The sequence below is a fragment of the Amblyomma mixtum genome, chromosome 3, assembly GCF_055824585.1.
Source record: "Amblyomma mixtum isolate Tamu chromosome 3, ASM5582458v1, whole genome shotgun sequence".
In the NCBI taxonomy this organism is placed as follows: domain Eukaryota; kingdom Metazoa; phylum Arthropoda; class Arachnida; order Ixodida; family Ixodidae; genus Amblyomma; species Amblyomma mixtum.
This window is the reverse complement of record NC_143014.1, coordinates 192,524,549-192,547,390: the sequence shown is the minus strand read 5'-3', so window position 1 is coordinate 192,547,390 and position 22,842 is coordinate 192,524,549. Positions and strand designations below refer to the sequence as shown.

General features: G+C 50.9%; 1 pseudogene; it reads right to left on the bottom strand.

The window, feature by feature from the left end:
* LOC149353102 (uncharacterized) overlaps nt 1-19,508 on the bottom strand; it is a 32,921-nt pseudogene extending 13,413 nt beyond the window's left edge.
* Nucleotides 19,509-22,842: the final 3,334 nt, after the last annotated feature.

The window sequence follows — 22,842 nt, the reverse complement described above, 5'->3', positions numbered from 1 at the left end:
AAAGTCAGTGTATCGAACATTGTTAGATAAAATTACGATTGTTATAGACTGGTCTATAGGCAGTAGGCTATCTATAGTGTACAGTCTATAGACGAAAGGAAATTGAGGTAGTTGTAGACTGTAGTCTATAGAGAGTCTATAGACCGTCTATAGAAAAAAGGAAATTGAAGCAGCTATAGACCGTAGTCTATAGAGAGTCTATAGACCGTCTATAGACGAAAAGAAATTGAGGCAGCTATAGACCTTGGTCTATAGACCGTCTATAGACGAAAGGAAATTGAAGCAGTTATAGACTTTAGTCTATAGAGAGTCTATAGACAAAAGAAAATTGAGGCAGCTATAGACCTTAGTCTATAGCGAGTCTATAGACCGTCTATAGACGAAAGGAAACTGAAGCAGTTATAGACTTTAGTCTATAGACAGTCTATAGACAAAAGGAAATTGAGGCAGCTATTGACCTTAGTCTATAGCGAGTCTATAGACCGTCTATAGACGAAAGGAAATTGAAGCAATTATAGACTTTAGTCTATAGACAGTCTATAGACAAAAGGAAATTGAGGCGGCTATAGACCTTAGTCTATAGCGAGTCTATAGACCGTCTATAGACGAAAGGAAATTGAAGCAATTGTACACTTTAGTCAATAGACAGTCTATAAACAAAAGGAAATTGAGGCGGCTATAGACCTTAGGCTATAGCGAGTCTGTAGACCGTCTATAGACGAAAGGAAATGGAGGTAGTTATAGACTTCAGTCTATAGAGAGTTTATAGACTGTCTATAGACAAAAGGAAATTGAGTCAGCTATAGACTTTAGTCTATAAAGTGTCTATAGAAAGTCTATAGACAAAAGGAAATTTGAGCCAGCTATAGACCTTAGTCTATAGAAAGTCTATAGACAGTCTATAGACGAAAGAAAATTGAGGCACCTATAGACCTTAGTCTATAGAGGGTCTATAGACAGTCTATAGACAAAAGGAAATTGAGGCGGCTATAGACCTTAGTCTATAGAGAGTCTATAGACCGTCTATAGACAAAAGGAAATTGAAACAGCTATAGACTTTAGTCCATAGATTTTCTATAGACTGTCTATAGACGAAAAGAAAAGTCTATAGGATGGCTATAGAGTCTATAAAAAGTCTATAGAAAGTCTATAGACCATTTTTGTAAGGGGACTGCGATCTGTCCAAAGTCCCAAGCCTTCAACTGAGCGAGCTGAAGCTGTCGCTCTTCCGCAGGTTAAGGACAACAGGGAGACTTTTTTTTTTTTAACATGCAGAAATTTCTGTTTTAAAAGCTGCGGAAGAAACGTCGATGCGGTCTGTGGAGGTTGATTGTGCAGCAAGGTATGTACAGGTATGGACAAAAGTTTGCAGGACATGGATTCGCGGGAAAAAAATTGTAGCGGCGCTGTCAGGCGCAGCAGGTGAATGAAATGCATAGAGGCGTGACGAAACAAGCGGTCTCCATCTTCTAGAAGAATACCATCCGACTGGCTAGCGAGGCAACGCAGGAATAATTCTTTTCCGCAGATCTGCATCCCTCAAAATTTTGTCTATGACACTACCTGATATGGGTAAATAATTAGACGATTAGTCAACTAAAATTGCCCAATCAGCTTCTTTATAACAAATTTTAGGGGGCAAAGTTATATTGCGAAATTGAAGGTCGCCAACATGAAAGGTGAGCCCAGTTTTTTTTTTTTTTTCTAAATCGGCAATGCGGTTCGAAAAATCGAACGTCAGAAATAAACGTTTTAAAGCTTGTTAAGTTGGCTTCCCTGCATTACATATTTATAAAATGGCGTCACTAACATTTCTTATACATCAAATACAGGCGCTGTTTGTGTATTTGATGATGTTAGTGACGTGAACTTGATTTCGGCGACAATACCATACGCAGAGACGCCATTTCACATATATGCAATGCAGGAAAGTTATTAAATTAGCTTTAAAGTGCGTAATTTTTGACGTTTGACATTTCGAACCAAATCGCTGATTAAGAAAATTTAAAAACTAAGCCAAGTTCATGACCTTCAAATCCGGAATATAACCTTGCCCTCTAAAATCTAAGGAAAAGGTTCATGAGTTAACTTTAGTTAATTAATCATATGATTATTGAGGTCTATGAGGTGCATAATGTCTGCCTTGCTGCACAATCCATCTGAACAAAACATACCGAAGTATCTCTCGCAGTTTTTGAAATAAAAATCCGTAAACATTAACAAAAATTCACCAGTATAAGTTGCGAGAGCCTTGCGCAGGCGGACTCCTCTTGCGAATTTTGAAACTTGCCCAGAGACGTGTAGGTTTCCGGGCACTGAACTGTAGAAGGAAGAAGAAAAATATTGCAGGAAACAAGATTTGATGGTAAGTGAAGCGTTTTTTTTTTTTCATTTAAAACACTACACCGCGAAATATTTCGCATGCGTTTATTTATACGAACTGTGCAAGGAGCTATGGTTTCGACACAAGTTTCGCCAGCGAGGTTTCGGCAGTGAAATGCGAGAAAGAGAAGCAACGTGCCTTCTGCCTAAAAGGAAAGAAATACGCTGCCGTAAGACCAGGGAAAAGGTAGACGGTGAGGGTGCCTAGTTGTCAAGCCGACTCTACCTTGCGTAGATGCCGTGTTTTATTCGTTTATGTAACCTATTCATGAACGTGGCGAACGTTACCCTTCAACGCTGGGAACTAGGGAGGCGCATGGACGAGAACTGTTGAAGAGCTCTGTTTTCCCTCCGGCAGCCATAACTTGTCTCCGATAATGCGATAGAATCACAAATTCTGCCGTTTCTTAACTTTTGCTTACGCCTTGCGTGACCCAAGCACTGAGTGTCGCGCGTTTATCGGCCAGTCCTGTCCATGACGCAGGCTTCACTCACGGGAAACGGAGTTGAGCAACTTGGCTGGAACACCGCCATATCGCATATGGCTCAGCACAAGTCTAACCGAAGCTCAAGTGGTACTCCCGACAGTGTGCATGCTTGGAATAGTTATAACCAAGAGGGTGACCTCCGCTGTTCCGCGCCAAGGCACGAAGCTTGCTTAGAAAATTTTGTTCCATTCACTTCTGACGCCAAACATGCACGCACCAGGATACCACGCGAGCAAACAATTTAAGAGACGGGCGGTTACGGGGAGGCACTCTCTCGGGTCAGGCGCATAAAAGCCCACGAGCCGGTGTGTCCTGCGAGCTTTTTTGAAAAGCATCTGGAGCAAGAGCCTATCTTACGGCGTTGTGCAGAATTTCATTGTGTGAGTGATATACGCAGCCATTATCATCCGTGTGCTTTGCTGATGCTGTGGTATCTGTCGGCAGAGCTAGCAATCCGATATGTACGGTATTTCGCATTAGGCCGTGGAGTCATGCTTCACGAAAGAAGTGCCGACGCTGAAATACTCGGTCTCCTAAAAGAGGTCAGGAAAGGGGTCTTGTACACAGGTAGACCCAAGTAGAGGGAGCAACTCGTAGTTTGCGGGATGAGACTAAAATACGCTCTGTTTGCTCTTCGCGCTTAGCACTTACTACAGGTGGCGTGGGGGAAGTTCGACATGGAGGACGCACTGGGTCTAGAGTCGCCGCGAAAACGTGGGCGTCCCAAAGAGCAGGACCCCCTAAGCCCCATGGTTTCTCTGTATTTTGGCTCCTCTTTTTCTTTTTTTTCTCTCTCGCTGAAGAAGCGCATAGTTTTGTTACTAAAAGGGCAGGGGTTATTGAACGATGGCCACATCGTCTGCTGCGGGACCAAAACAACTCCGCACCCCGCCCTCAGCGTCGCTCATCCTTCACACAACTGCCGTTAAAGGCTTGCCGCACTGCGTGAGTATCGAAATAGTCAAGTTGATAGGCTCCGTGTTAAAGCGGGTACGCGGGGACTGGTTTCATTTCATACTCTGAAAAGAAAAAAAGAATAACCCCAGGGCCGCAGATCATGTCTTCGTTTCTCTAGCGTCCGTATCCCAACGAAGCGCGGTTTGCGCGGGCTCGCGTTGATGTCCGACTAATTTAAAGATGTCTGGACGTAATATTAAAGATTTCAAGAAATTGTTTTGTGAATTAGAGGTACCATATGTTCTAGGGGCCCCATTTATATCCGCGCAGTTCTGGGTGATGTGATGACAAACGTGGGCAAGTGAGCTGCGGTCATAGAAATAGCTTTTTAATCTAGCCTGGACCTGTGTAAGAAACTAGGTCTTATATTCGTTTAATTCACAGCTGCGCAGAGACTTGAGCATGATGATTCAGTGTACTTGGTTTTGTTGTCATTCTTAAAGAGCCGTGTCTTGTATACAGCCATGGCACTATAAGCATTTAAAGCGGAAATAAAATCCTAGTTCAGGGAAGGGCGGTGTTCCTATCAAGACAGAAGATGTCAATGAGCTGGTCAGAAACCAGAAATTTTTCTGCGTTTTTCAAAAAACGTCCTAATATTATTGCGGAGGAAGGCTTCATGTAGTTCAGAAAGCTCAGAAAAGAAAAAAAAAAATCGCCACTGGAGCGGCGACTCCCAAATGTTCCTGACGCAAATATAATAAATTGCTAGCTACAGGACGTCTATCAAGCATTCGTCACCGCAGATCTTCTGTTACATCGTATTCTGGTTTCGTCCTACTGCTGCTGGGTTTCGGCTCTGTTCTAGACTCGTGCGCCCGCGCTAGTGTATACTCCGCGACGGCGCGAAACATTTCCGTGGTGAGGACGCATGGAATTGAGATCCTCTGTAAACGAAGCATACTTCGCTCGCAATAAGTTGAAACGTCGTAAGCACGGGCCTCACTTAGTGAACGTTACGATATGGCCCCAGTGTAAATCCTCTCATGTGAAACGATAGCTGCGCACGAACACTCCTCTCCTTTACCAAAACGTAGCTTAATATCCGAAAGCCTTTCTAATTTTCTGTCTTTGGGCAACATAACAAGACTTGTTTGCTCCGGTATCGCGCGATATTCCTGCCCGCATTTTGTCTTCGCATCGTTTCCATCTCCCTGCATCGCAGGGCAGCAGCTAAGCGTGCCGGCGGTGCCTATCCCCATCGTGCTGCTTAGGCAGAGGGCCGCGCGGCGGCGCTAGTGCCGCTGTTAGGCGCAAATGCTCTTTCACTACCGCAAGCTTACAACACTTTTTATCCCAAGCCGTGTGCAGGGCCACAGAATTGATTTCCGTCAGAAAAAGGTGGTCGCTGTTCGGGACACAGATGCCGCAGATCGTGCTAAAGCGGGTGCCCGTCAGGCGAACACCGCGGAAGTTTCCGAGGCGGCAACATTCCTCTTTCTCGGCGCATCAGCGCTCGCGAATCACTAGGTTGTGGCCGCCTGCAATGCGTCCCGCTCGGGTCATCTCCTCACCTCTCTGTGGCTGACAAAGCGAGTTTGAGCCACACGCGGCCGCCGTAAGCCTATTCGAAGGCTTCATTTTTATGAGTGCCTACTCTTGTGGAAGTCCCCGTGCCCCAAACGATGTCATTACCCTAGTGTTGGCGGTGAACCCGACGAGCAAATATTTCTTCTCGCCTATATAAAGTGGTCGATACCGATTCCCGCGGCCGTCCTACGTACAGCCGCGCTGGTGCTGGAAAGCATTAAAGAATCACGCCTCGAACCGCGCCTTGGCTGGAAAGTAATCATCCCCTGGTGTCATGTATATTTATGTACAAACAAAAAGAAAACGGACCTGTCTTGGCCTTTCGTTGGGTAGCTGCGGCGGCTTCTCAGCTCTATCACCGCCCTAATGAGTGGTTTCCTTTGAAGCCTAGCCGGGCCGTGAAATCATTGGACACGTCGGCCACGGTGGGCCGCCTTTGAAGCGGCGCGCGCCGTGTAACTCGCGCCCAATCGATGCCCCCACGTGACCGACTGTTCGGCGCTCGCGCCGAAACGGTGCGCGGGTCCCCGGCGGTGATTAAGTTCCCCGGCTTTGAGCCCGGCTTGCGGCTTCCAGCAGATTTTCACAGCGCTTTTCGAACGGCGGCTCATTTCCATTGAAGCTAATTGCGTCGGATCTTTCTCGAGTATACATCAAAGAAAAAAACGCAAAACACCTGCTCTTCTTTCCCGCAGCGTCCAGTCCTCACTGGGACGAAGACAACCGGTCGGGAACTTGTTGGCGTCAAAAAAAAAAAGGGGGGGGGGGGGCAGGGGGGCTGAAGTTGCGTCGTCTCTTGACCAAATTAGCATTTATACAAGGTGTCTAGAAAAAGAGGAAGGAATTAACTCGAACGTAAGAAATGAATATCCACGGTAGCTGTCGCTCGGCTCTGCCGGCTGGCAAGCGCAAGGAGCAGCGATGCCGCTTGGCAGGTGCGTGGAGAGCTGCCCGCCGCGAGTGAGCGGTGCCGCGCCCAATCGAGGGAGCCAGCGGTAGTAACGCGAGACTGCACACGTACGCCACACTCGCCCTTTGCCTGAGACAGAACAGATGCGTGACGGAGGGGAAGTGGCAGGACTGGCTGCGTAGTTCGCTCTCGTTGCAACCGGTCAGGTTGCTCCTTTCGGCTAATTCGGGAATGGACGCGATGAGTCTCGCGTCGAACCTTTCCTTCCGACGCAGCTACGCGCGTGTACGACGAAGATGGCGCAGATGCTTGCCCAAACGACCTTTGGGCGTCTTAAAGCGCTGTTATGGCAGTCTGTAAACACACGGAGCTCCATCACTCAGACGCCCATTCCTTCGGGTAACGGTGCACTTGTTGCCATTACCCTCGGCCTTCGTGCTACATATAGATATTGACGAGGCTTTTGTTTGTGTACATCGACCTTGGTGCTCGTGTTTCAACCATCCGCGGAGTAGGCTGGATCGTCATCGGAATATATAACGATAGCTTCCGCCACTTGATGGGTCACTCGCTCAACAACACGCGTAAAAAGGGGATCCTCCGTTGCGGATGTCAAACGTAGACGTCGGGCAATAGTGTATGGAAAACTTCGCGATGGACTTGATGTCATGCGTTACAAACAGCTTGTAAACTGACCAAATCTATATACGTTTAACTTTAGAGTAAAGTGAGACTAACAAAAAAGAAAGAAATCAGGCAATGCGCAACGCTTTTCCAAAGCATCGGCCAACAAAGGGATTTCCGAGCAAAGTGCCCAATCGGGCTATACTAGCCGACAGTAATTCTAACAAATAACACGAAGCGTGAGAGCCTTCACTGCGTACGAAAATTCGGTAGGCTCAACACCGCAAAGCCGGCCGGCAACATGCACTGCAGCGTTCCTTTATCCCGTCGCGTACCGGGACATTCCTGGCTGCATATTGCAAGGCCCTGTAGCCGTGCATGGTCGGCGCAAAATAGATTTTTCTTTTGTCTCACTCACCTCACACTTTGAAGCGGTGGGCCTGAGTGACTAAATAAGCGCCCCGGACGTACGGTTATGGACATACCATGATCGAAACGGCTGGTCGGCGGTCCTCTATTTTGTGCTGTATATTAGCTCAACGCCTAGCACTTTTGGACTAGGCGTTGCACTGATTTTTGTCTAATGGATCTCCATATCGAGGGAGCTCTGGTAGTGTTGCCAGTAAGGACAAAAGAAAGAAAGATTTACAACAGACGTTCTTTTTAGAAAAGATGGCTACTCCGCGTGCCTCTTCATTGTGTCACATTGTAGGCAGTCCCACAAAGTAAAGTATTATCTGGAACGAACGTAATCGACCAATGGAGGAACCGAAAGGCAACATTTTCACTTTTTTTTTTTTCAGAGAGGGTGAAGTGAAAACGCTAAGAGACAAGTAACCACTTGCAATAGTGGGAGTCATCCGCACCGTGCCTCAATTACCACGTGCGCCGTCCGCTTGTGACGGTCTGTCCTAACTGGAAGCTCCGCATCTGCGGAACTGCAGTGAACCCAGAGCCCTGCTGAGCCCACCGCATGCACCTTCCCCCGAGAGAGCACTCCAGCAATCGTGCCGAGGTTGCTTAGGCGCGTGAACTTTTAACTTATGTGCAGTCGGCGAGGAGCGTACTACTTGTCTGCTTGTTCATTCGTCTACGCGAACTCAGGCGTGTCGACTCAATCGTTCCTTCTTGCGATAACAGTGGTTTCACGCGATTCCTTCCCCTTGCGTCAGCAGAGCCTATACATGCCCCTCTGGTACAATCAGAACGCGTTAGTTATTCTTTAGCGACTCGCAGTAAGACGTGACCGCAGAAAAGAGGCTCCCCTGGCCACCGCTTCCAAGCAGCGCGGTCTCTCGCTGCGCCAAGCAAGTAAGTTCCAAACCCTCCAAAGTGGCTGCTGTCGCCCTGCCCCTAAAGAAAGCGCTCCGTCGGCTCTTAAAAACGAGGCGTCGAGTGATGCCGGAGGTGCGAAGCTGTCGCCGGCTTCCGCGGTGGCCATTAATTTGAGCGGCGGCGTCCAGGGGGCCGACCACCTGCGCCATCCATCAGCGCTGGCCACCTGAAACGGGCACGGGCCGCGATGAGTAATCACCGCGGCCACTGTCATTAGGAGCCCGGCACGATGGAAGAGCTCCTTCCGCTCTCCCGCCGCAGTCGGCCAAGCGTGCCACCAACTCGGCCGCGGGTCGGCAACAAGTTAGATCGAATTCTGCTCCTTCTTGCGTCCTGCTGCCGGACCCCGCTTCTCCGGCAGGGGAACAGAACCAGCCCCGCGACAACGGGGGCCCAGCGCTGCTCTGCCGCGTCCCGAGTGGCAGCAGCGCGACATGTCAGGCAGCGCCGGAGACCCGGATTATTGCGGGTAATAGGAACCAATCGGCGGGAAATCTGCGCTGGCCCACTCTTATTGCGCGGCCAGCACGCGCAGCCTTGTTGTGCTACAGGGGCGACGCGGTAGCGCGTGAGAGTCCTCGCGTAGGTCTCGCGTAGGCAGCAGCCTCGCGCGCTGCGAGCCTGGCGAGACCGCTGGCTACGATGTCAGCTACTCGGCAAGCCAACCCGCATTGCTGGATTCGGGCATATAACAGTGGCATTGGTGGCTCTACTTCACGTTAATATTCGATTAATGCGGTTATGCGAGCACGCTAGACTCAAAAGTTCTCAAGCAAAGAACGTAATGACGACAGATTTTTTTTTTTCGTAAGACAGTACTGCGGAGAAAATTCGCACCTGCTCTCTGCGCCTGCTCTATGCTACGAGCACAATAACAAAAAAATACATGTTACTCTTGTACCGCTTAAATTCTTTCAACCTCTTCTCGCTCGTGATTTGTAACCAACTACAGAACCGCAATGACTTTCTCTCAGCTGGCGAGCCACACAAAAGAGAACTTTCCTGACGGGTAGCGAAGCGAAACGCATCATATGTGGACGAATGAAAGTGCATGTACGAAACGAATAGCGCATAGTGTCGGCAAAACACCTCCTGTGGAAACGCGGTTGCAGCATGCGGAATGGCAAGTAAGTGTGCGGCACACTATTCGTTCGATGAAAAAAAAAAAAAAAAAGCCGTCTGAAGTGAGTTACAGGCTACAGTGCAAAGCCCTGGCCGGTAACCTTCTTTGCTTATATACACTTAACCGCTTATAAGTGGGTGTTACCTTCAAGTTTTTGTGGCTGCTTAACAGCATTATGACCGTGACTGTACATAGTTGACAGAGGTAAATTTCTCTGATCGTACCGCTGTTCTCTCTCTCCCCCCCCCCTTTTTTTTTCAATTTCTTCAAAATGCATTCCTTTTAAACTTTCACGTGAAGCTTGATTTACCGTATTTACTCGCATAATAAACGCACTTCCTCCCCCCCCCCCCCACCCCCCACCCCCAAGAAAAAAAAGAGCTCTGAAAATTTGGGGGATGCGTTCATTACGCCAGTAAACACGCTAATCCTCAGCGCTTTGTTTCATGGCATTTGACATCACATAGGTAAGAAGAAGTGCCTTTGGTTGCTTCTTTTTTGCAGGCTTAGTGCTCTCACGATTTCTTTGCAATTTTATTGACCAAAGCATGAAACGCTTAGCAGCCGTTCATTTTCCGGCAGAACAGCCTGGAGAGGCTTCCTGCATTTCCTTTTAATGGCTGTTGTTCTCTGAACTGCGCCGCGTGGTCTAGAACCCACATTTTTTACTCCCAAAGCTCCCTTCGGGTACTCCTTTTCCAGTCATTCCATCGTGCGGCATCTACCTAACAAAAATCCGCAAAGCCTCACCTACAGACTGTGTTTTAAGCGGATGTTGAAAGAAGACACGCGCTTCCACGTCTTGGCAAAATGCCAAGGCTGACTTTCCGAGAAGCTGAGAGATAGCGCCTCGATACACTGCCCGTTGCGTTACTTAGTTTCACAGATCTATAGGCTAAACCACTCTCGCCGAACTCGAAGCCGCGACGACATTCAGCGGCTCCAATCGCAGCTTAATTGGTCGGCGGCTGTCGCTTTATTGTTCCCGCGGTTCATAGCTAGGCCATTCAGGGAGCCTCAACGCACGGCCGGCGAAGCAGGGAGCTATGCACGACGGTTGGAGTGTCGAGGTGTCCATTCTGAAGCCTGGTCTATCTTCCCTATATTCGCGTAACTGCTCATCTCGGCGACTGTTCGTCTTGCTTTTTTGAGGGGGGTATCTTTTGCCTTTAATTTTTTTTTTCTGGTAAGTATGCTCTTCTTTCTCGAGTTCCAGTTTCTCGTACAGCGCTGTCTGCGGCAGCGGTCACCCAGGCAGTTGGTTTTGTTTGCCACTGCAGCGTCTCCCCCCAGTTCTCGAATGGCGCGCCGGGTTGCAGCGGCGTGCCGGGAGCCGTCACGCACACTCTCGCCGCGCTCCCACTTCAGTCACGCTCGAGGGGAGCGCCGCGGGTCTCGATCGCGACGCGGCGGCCGCCGGGAGGGGCGCGCCAATGTCTGCCGGGCGGAAATGGAAAACGGGCTCGTTCGTCATCGGCTGATGGACCCGGACGCGGAGTCCACCTTTCGCGACCGGAGCGCGGCCGGCCACTCCTGCGGGCCGCCGCCGCCGCGCGGTATTTACGCGCCACAAAAGAAACAAATAAAACGCGCGCATATCTTCACGGCTACCCGCTCCTTTTTTTTTCTCATTGCGATGCGGCGCTTTCGAGATAGAACGCCCAGTTTCGAAGAAAAGTGCCTCTGCGTGGCCGCCGTGTCACGTTGCCGGTCTCTCCTCGTTCCTTGGAGGCGACGCGAGCTGCTCCGGTGCGAGTAAAGAGGAAGAGAGGAGAGAAATGATGTGTACCGCGTCTCCATCCACAACGATGTGGCGCATGCCGGTTCCTGCTGAAAGTAGTCTCGCATTTACTTTTTATGCGCTCTTGTACGCTTACCGTGGCGAAAATGATTTCTGAACGGTTCAGAATCTCAGCATTGGCGGCGCTATAGTTGGCATAGCCTGACACTAAGCGGTGAAGACTAAAAGAACGGGGAAATATATATGTAGTGCACAAACTCCTCGCGGTGGCTCAGAGGTTATGGTGCTCGGCTGCTGACCCGAAAGACGCGGGTTCGATCCTGGCCGCGGCGCTCGAATTTCGATGGAGGCGAAATTCTAGAGGCCCGTGTACCGTTCGATGTCAGTGCGCGTTAAAGAACCCCAGGAGGTCAAAATTAGGTGGTCCATGCCAGCGCATGCAGCGCACATCACTCTGCCACTACCGCCCCATAAGTCAATGCGCGAATATTAGTTTGACAGTAGCATTTGTTGATGAAAACGACGATGTGCAATGCACAGCGCGAGAGTGTGTTGCAGTTTAACCCGAGGCGTGTTCTGCTGGGGCGATAGCCTAGGGCTCTCGCGCGAAGCAGATGTGTTCGCGCCGCCTCGGGTTCGGATCCTAGTCACGGGTATTTATTTGATTTATTTGGTTAATTTCTTTCACTTGTCACAGACCCACAAATATCGTAGGATCTTGCTCGGGGTTTACCCATCGGAATGGTGTTTTCGCACCAATATTGTCACCATCACGACTAATCCCCTGCGAGCAACTTCTGCAAGGCCTCAGGCTGCGGGCTAGCGCCCTCCAGACCAAGTCTCCTCACTTCTGGCGCAATCATACGGCCCCACACCGCTTCAGACCGGTAGATATTTAGCTCAAAATGCGCGCTTGTGCTCCCGCAGACGCGCAGTGCGTTGGTCGTAATAACGTGGCCAAGGAACTACAGCGATGCATCTCGCTCTTTCGGTTTACGTCTTCCTTGATGCTCCTTCACAGCCATTATCAGCCCCCCCCCCCCCCTAAACATAGGGCAGCAAACAGGTCAATTGCCTGGTGAGCCTTCCTCCCTTTTCGTTCTTTTCTGTCTCTCTCTCTCTCTTTCCATTCTTATTTTCTTGCGCACATGCTTTCCACGCTCCATTCGCGTAGCAACAACCTAATTTCGCGAGAACGGTGGTTAGGCAACTGCGCTTATAAGTCTACAAAGAAATATTTCTAAAAAAAAAATAGAATCGAAGAAACAATATAAATGAGTGGGGTAAAGAAAAGCTTCCAAAGCAGCATCCAGCATGGTTTGCGAATTCAGGTCATCCGCTTAAGTTCTCAGCAGCAAGTGTTTACTCAAGCAGCCACTATGTCGTATTCAAGGTATAGCGAAAGTCGCAAAATAAACAAAAAAAAACACTATTTTCAATTAGCACTTGTAAACACTTATTCCCAGTTAGTTCCCTTGAACAAGAGCTTTTCCGCACAACGACACTTATTGTGGAGAAGCACCTTTCCACGGGTGGGGGGGACTACCAAGTCTTCTGACACGCCCCAACTTGTTTGCCTGCTGCCCTTACAACTGGTGGTGTCTCCCTTCTTGTTCTTTGCGTCCTGTCAAAGTGTACGCTGCTTTTTTTTTTTCATCACGTACAAAGTAGGAGCCGATTCGAGCATCTTGCCGCCCACTGTCGGGCATCGAATGCTGGATTGTGCCTACTCGTCCTGTGATGACCGCCTATGCTAGCACCGCTCATGGAGTAGCGATTGCCACGCCACGGTACGCTATCCGCCCTCCGATATCTGCGCAGCTCCGAGGCGCTGGCGCAAAGATGGCACAAGCGACGAGCAGCCTCCCTTACCCCGGTGGCGGCCAAAGGCGGGGGCGCTTTCTCGCGACGCTCGTTCTCGAGCCATCGAGTTTCGACTACCCACATGCAAACAGTGCAGGCTACGCGAGAAATATAGCTACGTAGCGCGCAGCCGAAACAAAAGACGCATTTCCATTTCACCGAATTTCCTCGTTGAAAGGTTATTTTCTGCCGCCTTACTTTTCCCCGTTTGCGGAGCCGGGGAAAGTGAGAGCAGTCGAATGCGGTTCGCATGCATAATGAAACTCCGTTTGTGCTCCGGCAAAGCGTAAGCGTCGCCTTGAGCCGCGGCGCTGCCGAGGCGGAGTAACTTAAACAATCTAGAAGCGGTTTCGCCCGCCTCGCGCTGCTCTTTTCCCCCCGCCCCCTCTTCGTGCGTCACGCGGGACTTTTCTCCGCCTTCGCGCGCTGACGGCGCCGACCGGGCAGCTGCGTCAGCCACCCGTTTGATGTCGCGCGATTGTTTGCCGTCGCCCGCTGCGACGCGTACTCGGCCGCCAAGGCATAGAGTCGGCCGCCGGCGCGCTGCACTGAAAACATTCGCTCGGGAAATTTCTTCGGGCAGCAAAGCGCGGCTTACCTCTGCACCGAGACAAAGACAAGAAAGCGCGTTAAGCTTATATTTGCTTCCCACGGCTGACTACTACCGTGTTTCAATCTCTTGCAGACAGCGTACCTCTTGATCCGCTGTAGCTGGGAAAAAGCAAAAAAAAAGATTTATCCTCGCAATATTTCTGTCTGGCGCTGAAATCAATGTGGGCGCTCAGCAACGCTTCTTGTAGTCTTTCGAGACTCGATCGGAGGCCGTTGACAAAACGCTGCTATTAGAAAGCAATTTCTGGTTGTCTGCAGATGTGCAATTCGTTCGCTTACTGCGGACCAAGTCGCGAAGGTTCCGGAAGGAAACGATTCTGTGACAGGCTCCGACTGATGTGGCTGATCATCTTCAACTCGGACATCACTGTAGTTTGCCGCACTTTTGGGGGCGGTGAGACACAGTTCGGCTCTCGGTTCCACATTAGATGTCTTCGCTTAACAAAGTTTCCCCATACTATACTTCTATGTAATGATGTACTCTCAAGTTGAATGAAATTCAAGTGAGGTCTTGGCATTCCAGTGTCGGCTTGGTTAAAGTCAACGTGCTCGATGCAAGGCAACGATGCTCGTCGTATCTTTTTAACAGTTGTTAATGGCTTCCGCTGCCTTTTCTTATAGTCTGCACGGAACTGCCTCCCTTAATGAGCTAATACTTACCGGCCAGCATTTATTTACGCAAAGGAGGACGTATTTCAGTTTTAAAATGATTCTTGGAATGGTGAAATGTTGAAAACAGCAGTTAGAAAGCAGAAAAACCAATAAACCTATTATTTGTAAGAGCGCAAATATAGCCACTGTTTCCTCCAGGTGGAGCGCTAATACGACAATGCGGCCTTCATTCACACCCAAACGAATTTAAGTGGCACACACAGAAGCGCGTGCGTTTAAGGAGAGGCACGCGTAAATTCACTCAAGCGCTGAGCGAGCAAAGGTCAGCCTGATAATTGAATCTACTACTATCGACGCTTCTTTCCCCGTACGTAAGTCACGTACGTTAGTGACGTGAGACCTGCAGTTTGGCCACCAAGTTGGCCAAACTCGGTCAAGCCCACGCGAAGGACTTTTCCGCCGTTGGAATAGAAATAAATTCGTTTGCCACTCCCCCATACTTTCTTCTCTGCATTGCAGCGGCCCGTTCCTAGCACGTCGTAAGGGGAGCCGGCGCGTGGATACTAAAGTCGGCCCATTGGCGCTCGCGAGTGGCGCAGACGGGGAGCGCCTCACGTGACGCGAGCAATGCGGCGGTTGCTTCCCTATGCCTCCCTTTGTTCCCGGCAGCTCCGAGACAAGCAGGACTCTTGACTTGAGCCCCAGCGACGTGCATCTGGGATCGGGTTCCCAGCGGGAAGACGCACATATCGATGGCCGCGGCGCCAGCAGCGCGCAGTGGCCACGACACGCGCAATAATGAAACGTTAGCGGCGGCGGCGGCCTGGAAGCCGTCTCGGAGTGCCACGTGGGACGAGGCGGCCCCCGATAGCAGACAGACGACGGCAGGGCCCGTCGGGCGCCTGATTAAGTTTGCCGGCCGCCGCGCGGCCTGTCCCCGCGGCTTGAAAGGCGCCTAATTGGTCGCCGCGCGCATTCCCGGCGGCAGGTGCCGATTCCCTTTCGGCGGGCCCGTCACTCGCCGTCAGCGCCGCTGCGGCTCCGGCCACCCATGACGAGCCGTCGGCTGCCCCGACGCCCCCTCCCGTTACCGCCCCTGGGCTCATTTGGGGCTCCGCTGGCGCCCTTCGACCCGGGGCCTCTGCCGAGACGCGCCTATCTTCCGGGCGACGACGGAGGCAGGAACCCGCGACGCGCTTCGGCCTTCTCGCACCTGTCGCCGGCTTGGCGTACGGTGGAAGTCACCGTCACCGTCGCAAGCACTTCTATAATTGCATTAGGTGCAAAAGAAAAAGTTGGCGAGCTACTCCGCTCCAGTAAAATGGATTCAGAGAGCATTCAGCTGCGCGTGAAGCAGCGCTTCTCGGTGACTTCAATGATCCGGCAGTGTTCTCTGTGCCGGATGACTCGTAAAAATTCAGCGGCCATGTCTTCACTGCGGATGACCTCGATGTAGCCGCGCAAAATCAATTTCACGCATTTTATTTAAGGCACAGGTGAACATACCAGGAATTCATTTTTTCCGGTCGAGTTCCTTTCACTCACTAAAGCTCCACAAGCGCGTATTCACCAAGCTGTGATGTCTGCACATTTGGCACGCAGTTTCTTGCTATTCCGTTCGCGCCGCATTGTCACCACGAGGAGATGCTCCTGTCGACTAAGTACGCGTGCATAATCTGTGCTCAGGCACGTGCGGTTGTATATCACCTCCGGCTCTGTTTCCATATTTTTGGCAGTCCATGCCTTAGTTGCATGTTCGACAACTTTCTTTTTTTATTCAGTGTTGCGTTCGATGCAGTAATTTAGTGAAAGAACCTAATCAACTTCATATCCTCCAAACTCAAATCACGCTTCCCGTCGAGTGCGGACTGTCAGTCATGGCGTTCAAGCTGAAACGAGCGTTCAGGTCACGGGAGTGCACGGTAGAAACGCCACCGCGTCCGGTAGTCGTTTGCGCGCCGCTAGCAGCGTGCCCTTTGTCCCCGTTATTTTCGTGCTTATTGATTCAGGCGACTGGGGATTCGATGGGACGTGAATGCGCACCTCCCAGCACTAGTTTTCAATCTTGCGCCCAGAGGAGAGATCGAAACAAAGAAACGAGCTCACCTCGAAAAACAACGTGCGGAACGACCAACCAATAAAAGGCGCGAGGCCTTTGGCTGGCCTGAGCCAAACATATTGCAAAGGAGAAACTGCGCGGGACAGTTTCGCAGGGAACCCGAAAGCTGGAGAGGCAGGGAGAGAGAGAAAAGAAGACTGAGATCATCGCGTACACAAGCCAGAAATCTGGCGCGCATTGTAGAGCGCAAAACAAGGATAAAAGAGAACGCCAGCGAGGAATTCGGAATGGCGCCCATCCAGACTGCTGCTGCAGCGCTGCGAGCACTGAGGGCCGGCAGAGAGCGCAGCAGCGCTGTCTTCATGTCAATACCCCCGCCGTTGTCCTTTCGCATTTGCCCGCGTCGCAGTGAGGACGGCGGCTGTTTTTCCCTTTGTGGAAACATCTTCGGTGGCAAGGGCGCGGAGGAAACAAAGGTACGTGGGGCGAGGAGGCGTCCAGGCCCGTCACGTGACCGTCCGCTGTCCACCACCGCTGCAGGGACACGGAGCGTCGGGCGTGATTACGCGTGTTCCGTGTTGACAGCGAGTTGTTGGCCCCCGGCGAGACACTCGGAAGTAGGAAAAGAGCAGAGCGCGACGGAAGTCGGATTTCGGCTTCCGCCGCCGACCCGTCGATGCTCTGTTTACTGCCGCCTCTGCTGCCGCACTCGACGTCGCTGGCGCGGGTTCCATGAGCCGCCGGGGGGCGAGACTGGAGGCGGCCGCAAGCTAGGCGTGACCATGTGAGACGGCCACAGCAAGTTGCGGATGTCAAAATAACGTACAGGCTTTTTCCTCATACAGAGCACGGCTTCTGCGTAACGATACTTTACTGCGAAATGAGAAACGAGAGCGTGCCGGTAACCCCGCCCACTCGCCCCTGCCTCGCTGATCCAAAATATATAAACGGCGCAGCGAAAGGACGGAGTAGAGAAGAGCAGCGCAAGTCGGCGGTGTTGGCAGTATTTCGTAATGAGCGTCCTTTTCGCATCTGAGGAGGTGGCCTCGGTCGCGGCGAGAAGTAGGCCAGGGGGCAGTCCGCGCTCAGAACTGCGCCTCGCAAAAAAATCCAGGGCCGCAAATCTGCGCCGAAGCGCGATTCAACGACGGCGATCCGCGGGAGAACACAAACAGGAAATACGACTCGATACGAGGCCTCTTCTGCGCGTGCAGTCAAGGTTAATTAAACGTGGACACCTGAGAGACGGTAGCAGCACAGCTCGCTGTGAGAAGGCCATCCAGAGGTGCGTCTACTAGATACATTTCATTCTGCCCGACTGACGTGACTTTTTGGTCATGCAAGAAAGGCAGGGCACTATAGCAGCAACTCTGTTAGCGCCACAACCGTCCTGCCGGCGTCGAGCGACTTGCATGTGTAGAATGAGGATCCGGACGTGCAACTGGGATTATCGTTTAAGCCAACTGGGATTATCGTTTCGCATTTTAATGGAGCACGATGAAAACTATATAAAATAGAAGAGAGCAAGGAACTACTACAAAAAAGCGGTGAATACATGCAGAAGAGGCTCCTTGTCAAAGTTCTGTTCCCCTTTGACATTACGAGCGCTAAACAAAGAGCTTGCTCAATGTTGGTTTGGCGTCCCTTGTGTAGTGTGTGCGCTAAGTTCACTTTGCTCGTTGCCACATCCTTGCACTGTCCGTTACAGAGTCGGTTCATTGGCGGAGTTTTACAGGGACTCGTTGTTCGGTAGCCCAGCACGTTATGCTCGGCAGCTTCAGAAGGCATTATGATTCCCTGCAGTGCCGAGCATGACATATTCGGTCATCCGCAGCGCGCCCGCTGTGTGCCCCCATAATTTTCGTTGCGCCGTCGTGCAAGCGAATTCATATCCATACGCAATCACCTGAGACAAGCCCGTCACTCGAGCCTTGTCCTGAACTATACTTTAATTGGTGAAAAAATAGCGCCAAATCATCCAAACCCCAAGAAAGAACGAAGACGAGACACAGGCGCTAATTTTTCACTCATGTGCCAGAAGCAAACACCCTGCTCCTCACCAGGCGCACAAATGTTGCTTGCACCATCCATGGTTTCAGAGCGGCGCGCATGGCCCGTATACGGCCTAATCACCCTTTCACTGCTCCTTCTCCAAACGTAATTGGGTCCTCTCAGAAAGTCAAGGTCCAAGCGCCGAGGGATGCTTGCAAACATTAAAAATTCTGATTGCCTCATGGCACCGGGATTCGTTTCTAGGTCGTTCTGCATAGGAGGTGTTTTTCTTTATATTTATCTTGCAGGTGGACTTTCATACGTCGTTCGAACTACAGTCGTGATAACGACAGCACTGACTGCGAGTTTTGAACTTCCGTACATCCCAGCCCAGTCACGGTTACGGGGGCTCCGGAGGTCACTCTGGCAATCACATGGAGCCGAACCATTACTCTCACTCTCCACGATAAACAAAGGCTGCGCGTTTTGTGCTTCTTTCACCAGTTTCCCGTCGCCATTTCTTTTTCTTTTCCTCTTTGTCACCTTTTATTGCATTACAGTAGGCCAGGCTGACATTTTGATTCCGGTGCTGCTGCGGCCCTCAACGTAAGCCACCCCGAGACAGGCCATGCCAGAACAAGTCGTCCTGAAATTGGGAGGAGTGTGTGCGTGCGTGCGTGTGTGTGTGTGTGTGTGCGTGCGTGCGTGTGTGTGTGTGTGTGCGCGCGTGTGTGCGTCTGCGTCTGCGCGTGTGTGTGTGTGTGTGTGTGTGTGTGTGTGTGTGTGTGTGTGTGTGTGCGTGCGTGCGTGCGTGTGCGTGCGTGCGTGCGTGTGTGCGTGTGTGTGTGTGTGTGTGAGAGAGAGAGAGAGCCCGCGGTCGGTAGGCGAGGGAGACGAAAGGAAAGGAGGAGAGAGGCTGGGTCGAGGGAGAACTGCGGAACGTTTGGGGTGAGGAGTGCTAAGAATAAGAGAGGATTGCGGGCTTCAACACATTCTGCGGACTCGACGAAGCGTCCAAATCCAAAACTGCGCCGACTTACCATCGCTGCTGGCGCCTGCTCTTCCGCTCCCGTCGGCAGGCAGCCTCGCTCCCCTCTGCGCCGCTCTCCTCTCGCGCGCCCCTTCTTCCTTTCCCCGGGGCGTTTCATTCGTTCATTGTTTGCCGAGAGTCCCGGTCTCTGTCGCCGTCCTCCGCCCGCCATGGCTGCTGCGGCAGTCGGCGACTGGCTTTGCCAGCTGTCGCGGCGGCCGCTGCTGTGCGCCGCCATCGGATTGGGCTCTTCCCCTTCTGCGGGCAGCGTCCGACCGAGGAGGAAAGAAAGAAAGCGGAAACAAAACATTGAAACTTGACGAAGGTAAAAGAAAGAGCCGCACACTCGACTTCTCCCTCCTGCTTTTCCCCCCTTTTTTTTTTCGCTCGCCCTTCTTTGGGCTACGAACGTGATTTGCTCGCGGAACTTTGAAAAGGGGAACAAAAACGGAGCAGTTGTCGCCAAACACGAGCAGAAGAGAAGACCGGGGAAAGAAACGTTGTTTACGTTGCCATTAATTTTAATGCACTTTCATAAAATCTCTGTCATTTGTCAAAAAGTTTCCTATGACTCTAAATTTGGCGGTTATATATAACTAGTGGCGTTTATTCAGTTTTTATTCACCAATATTTCACTCACTTCACCAGATGAAGCACAAGGACGGGTTAAAATATGAGCAGTTGCTTCGGATGCTGACTGCTGCCAGATTGAATCGGTTGAAATAAAAATGTTTGGTGAAATGTTGCGAATACTTGTTACGACACAAGCGCGGATGGCCTTCGCATCGACGAAGAATACGTAATTTTGTTGCACAGGGCTGTGACCCTGATATGGCTATAGGATACTCTACAAGGCTTTAGAAGGCTCTGCAGGGCTCTGTAGGGTTCTATAGGGCTCTATAGGGCTCTTCAAGGCTCTGCAAGGCCCTATAAAGCACTTCGTTCGCGCAGCGGTGGCGCCGCTCTCAAACGTCTGGGTGCTGAATTCATCTCACACTCTTTACTATTTAAGAGAGCTTCGTGCAAGTGACACGACTGCATTTCCAACTATTGACCCCAGTACGACGGAATGATTAAGCTCTGTATTACCAGCGGTCTTCATGCTCAAACAGTGGCCATACAAATGCCACAAGCATGACATAAACACTGTCGACCTAGCACAATATGGGATTTGTTTCACAAATACTGACAGCCTTCGCTGAAGGCTTTAGGCAGCAGTGGACGAACGCAGTAAAGAAAACAAAGCAGCAGAAAATAAGCGTTCAAAGGCACAATAAAGAAATACAGAACACGTTAATGGTCCGCCTACTGGGGCAGATAAACACTGAAAGGACAAAAGTGGTTTGTACAAGCGGGCACTGCTGCATCAGCAGACAAGATGCCAACTACAACAGAAAATTATTCATAAGAAAGAAATAAATATGGTACCTCAGACGTCGCGCGAACAACGACACTTTGGTTTAACTAATGTAGACGCTTCAGTTTTGATAAGAAAGGTTCGGCAGTCATGGATTCCACAGCATCAGAAGCTAGAGCGTTCCACCGGCGGACAGTTCTTGGAAAAAAGGAGTTTTTGAAGGATTCTATTCACCACATGTATTCTTTTGCCTTTTTCAATGGTTTGCTCGTATAGTTCGCCACGTGAGAGTCTCGGCTTAAATGTTTCTGTTTATACCGTGCTGACTATTGTAGATTAAAGGCAGCAAGGCGCCTGATTCGCACTATATCCACAAGGCAGATGCTTGGCAGCATTGAGTCGGCGTCGCTGGTAAAATAGATGACAAGCTGACGCAGCTGAGTGCTGTTAGGGCAAGTGGTCTATGCTAAGCATACGACGCTTCCGTGCTAATTCAGTAATTACGAGCCTTACACTGTGCAAAACTTCAGCCCAATGCGCGTCAACGTCTTACTCCAACGCACGCTCGACGCAACGAGCGCAGTGGGGACGCAGCTAGGCCTACCTTATCGCCACGCCGAAACTCGTACTGATCCCGCGCGGATCCTCGGCTTATATCCTCGCGAGCCCTACAGCCTCGCAGCAGATACACAGCGGAGACCGGGATCTGCGGCGGCTAAAGAAACAAGATCCGCTGCGTATGCCATGTATCCCTCACAGCTGCAATGAACGTCGAGAGCTTTGCGAGAAACACCATTGTGTCTCATGTTTTTGTTCAAGATTTAAATTTAAATGAAGCCGCCGCGGTGGCTCAGTGGCTATGGTGCTCGGCTGCTGTCCCGAAAGACGCGGGTTCGATCCCGGCCGCGGCGGTTGAATTTCTGTGGAGGAGAAATTCGAGGCCCGTGTACTGTGAGATGTCAGTGCACGTTAAAGAACCCCAGGTGGTCGAAATTTCCGGGGCCCTCCACTACGGCGTCTCTCATAGCCTTAGTCGCTTTGGGACGTTAAACCCCATAAACCAACCAAACCAACCAAATTTAAATGGAAACCGTTGGAAGCCCTGCTGTCCATCAGCCCGGGTTGCGAACGAAGCCAGCGATTAAAATCGACGCCGGGGCTACGCAGTCGCGGTACCCGCTGCAATTAATGGATTCATTTATTCTGACAGAAGAAGCGTCCGAGATGTTTAAGCGTCCGAGATGTTTGCATGGTGTCTGCCTAGGCGAAACTATCGCTGTAGCTTCTACAAGGCTGACCAGCGACCCGGTAGCAGCAGGACTGGCTGCGCCTCGTAGGACTTCCACAAGACGCCTTCTCTCACCGTCGAGAGAATAATGATGCCCAGTCGCCAGTACTTCAGCGCACTATGGCGGACCATATCATAAACGCCACTGCGTTATAGAAGGATACAACTAAGAACGAAGCGGCAGATGTTCCTCACAGGAGGACCTCCCGCGAATGGCGTCGACCGATTTTCATGACGCCGCACGTAATCCCCTTTCATCTGCCACCCTCTGTGATTTCATGATACAGCAAGTACAAAGGGATTAACCACTACGTCATGAGAATCGATCGACGCCATTGGCTTGAGGGGCTCCTCTGAGGCGCGTTTGCCACTTCGTTCTTGGGTTCCGACTACAGCCGCCTTCTCGATTTAGCCGTAATTAGTGACGTGGACGTGATGTCCGAGCCACCTCTCGAATTGTTAACCCGAGGAGTTGATCACGATGCTCGGTAGGTCGTTATTATAACGCAGCTGTTGTGGGCGATTTATGCTTTTGAATGAAGAAATTATGCATTTTTAAGTCCAACTAAAGTAGTAAAGCGGCTTTCGCAGCTGTGTGTTGTCGACACTGGCGCTGCGCTTCTGGTCCGGCAGCTTTCAGAGCTGGATCTTGGCATCGCCGGTGCTGAGCTTATGCGCGGGCGGCGGGTTTCGATTACTACTGCCGAGTGTCGTAAACATCTTGTGAGTTGTTTACAGTTGCGCTCTAATAGTTATAACGCATTACCGAATATACAAATCGGTACCCCTGCAGCCCTTCCTTAATCTCTGCCTTTCAAGGAGTGGATTGCCTAGCTGTCCACCCGCTGTATGGCTGCTACCTCGTCTTTCGTAAAAACTGATTATAACTCCTACATCGACGCGGGCACCACTAGTGTCCGACACGCGTTTCGAAGCATT